Source organism: Furipterus horrens, unplaced genomic scaffold (genome assembly GCF_987537825.1).
Source record: "Furipterus horrens unplaced genomic scaffold, mFurHor1.1.pri manual_scaffold_5, whole genome shotgun sequence".
Classification (NCBI taxonomy): domain Eukaryota; kingdom Metazoa; phylum Chordata; class Mammalia; order Chiroptera; family Furipteridae; genus Furipterus; species Furipterus horrens.
In genome coordinates, this window is record NW_028327175.1 from 95347784 (window position 1) to 95350598 (window position 2815).

Consider the following 2815-nt stretch of genomic DNA (forward strand, 5'->3'; position numbering starts at 1 on the left):
ATATGTGTCTTGACCAGGGATTGAAACCACAACCATGGCGCCCGGGGCTGACACTAATGAGCTGAACTACCCAGCCAGAACTATTTTGCAGTGTTTTTTTAAATATTCTTTTAAATTTATTTTTTAAGATTTAATTATTTTTAGAGAGAGGGGAAGGGAGGGAGAAACATCTGTGTGTGAGAGATACACCGAGGGATTGCCTCTCTCACGCCCCCAACCCAGGCATGTGCCCTGAATGGGAATCTAATGAGCAACTTTTCTATTTGCATGCTGGCACTCACTACACTGAGCCACAGGAGCCAGGGCTTTTAAATTTATTTTTTGGAGAGAGAGGATGGGAGGGATAAAGAGAGGGAGAGAAACATCGATTGGTTGCCTCTCATATGCCCCCAACCGAGGACCTGGCCCAAAACCCAGGCGTGTGCCTTGACTGAGAATCAACCTGCGACATTTCCGTTCACAGGCCAGTGCTCAATCCACTGAGCCACACCAGCCAGGTCCATAGTTGGTGTGTGTTTTTTTCACATAGTTTTTACCGGTACTTATGTGGTTCCAGCCCCTGTGCTGGGTGCTGGGGATTAACAGGTCAATTGGAAACTTGGTCTCTCTCCCGGAAGAACTTATCTATTGGGGATACAGACACTTAAACACACAATTTCAATATACTGGGATAAATGTTATGAAAAAGAAATGTGAACATAGAAAGGTACACCTAATTCTGGGAGTGAGTGAGGAAGACATCACAGAAGGGTGATGCCTAAGCTGGATTTTCAAGCCCACATAGCAGTTTGCCTGATGGAATACAGGAAAGCCCATGCAAAGAAAGAGAGATGTGAAAGTACCTGAAGTATTCAAGAAGCAATAAAGTGGTCCTTGTGGCCAGGGCAGATTAGGGTGCGGCAGGATATGAGTATGGGTAGAAGGCTAGGTAAGATATGATGGACTTTAAATGCCATGCAAGGAATTTAGGCAACTGGAGCCAATGGAAGGATTTAAGCAGGGGAATGAGAAAGTCAGCATTGCATTTTATAGAAGGATACTCTGTGTGGTGGATGGAGGATAGATTGAAGGGGAAGAGAAAGAAGTGGGGAGACCAGTTTGGAGACTGTTGCTGTAGGCCAGGTTGAATGTGATGAGGCCTAAACAAGGCTCATGACTAATCTTCTAAGATCTCAGACCTGCTTTTCAAAGCCAAAGAAGGCCATTCCCAGAAAAATGCTCAGATGTCAGTTTTGACACATGTGCACACACATTACACACACAGACATTTTGCATACATTTTCAGGGATACAGAGTCTCTGAATCTTGGATTCTAGTTACATATTTGTACATAATCTAATGTCACTTATACTTTATCAGGGATTTGAGGAAGATTCAGACTTCTGGGGATGGAGGAAGAGACCTCCGCCATCATTCAGATTAAAAATTTCATTTTATAGAAGAGGAAGCTGAGGCCCAGAAAGGGAGAGTAACCCACCTGAAATTAGTGAAGAAGAAGGAGTGCCTGTAATAGGCCAAGTCTCTGGGACCTTGAGCCAGGACTCTAACACCCAGGAGCTGACTTAGAGGACACAGGCCTTGTCTGGGTAGGGGGCAGGGCACCAAAGTCAGATTCTCTCAATTACTTCCAGAGCCAGACCTCCATCAAGAAATGAAGGGTAACATTTTACTTGTGATTTATAGTAGATGACTGCAGTGGTTACAGCTGAGGATGGAAACACTTCCTTTCCCCTCATAGTCTCACTTTTCTCATCTACAACCACCTACAACATTTATAAAGCACCTAGTATGTGCCAAGCATTTAACATGCATCACCTCCCTGAAGCCTCTCAATGAGGTAGGTGCTATTATTTTCTCCATTGTAAAAGTCCTCTCCATGAGGACTTTTGAGGCACCCAGCTTAAGCAAGGTGTCTAAGGTTGGCAAGTGGCAGAGTTCATCTTTAAATTAAAGTAGTGTCTAACTCCAGATTTGAGAAGCCCCATGTGACTGGCTCCGTTGAAGGAGCAGTGCAGATGACGTAGTCTGAAGTACTAGAAAAGTCTTTTGACACTCAAAAGATATTTTCTTGCCCTGGCAGAGTGGCTCAGTTGGTCAGTACATTGTCCCACTCAATAAAAGATTGCAAGTTTAAATCCTGATCAGGGCACATACTTAGGTCATGGTTCAGTCCCCGGTTGGGGCGTGTACAGGAAGCAACCAATCAATGTTTCTCACTCACATCTATGTCTCACTCTCTCCCTCTTCCCCCACTTCCTCTCTCTCTCTAAAATTAATAACAACATAACCTTGGGTAAGGATTTTTTAAAAAGAGATATATTCTTAAGTGCTTTTTTCCCCTTAGTGAAACACTGAAGTAACAGTTACTGACCAACAACCTCACAGCCTACACACCTAAAGACTCCAACATAATAATGGCAGAGAGTGAACTGGAAAGGTTCTGGAACAAAGGCTCTGGAAAGGAGAGGAGATGGAGCTCTGGGGGAGGCTTGCTGGGACTGCCAGGGCTGGCGATAATGTGGGATCCAGGGGAGAGGATGGGGTAGAGGAGCTCCACAGAAGCAGGAAGACTTAGTCGCGTGAAAGAGAGAATACTAGAAAAGGGGCAGTCAACAAATTGAGTGTGAGTCCGGTGGAGGGAAGAACTACAAGATATGAGGCTCTAGAGCAATCTGGGGTGGGGATAGATATTTGGGAGTCACTAGCAATGACATTAAGATGATGAGAAAAGGTAAGTCCAGGACTGAGGAACACTGGCCTTTAAAGAACAGATGAGAGGTAGAAGTGTGTGGGGCGCAGGCTGGACTGGGGGTAC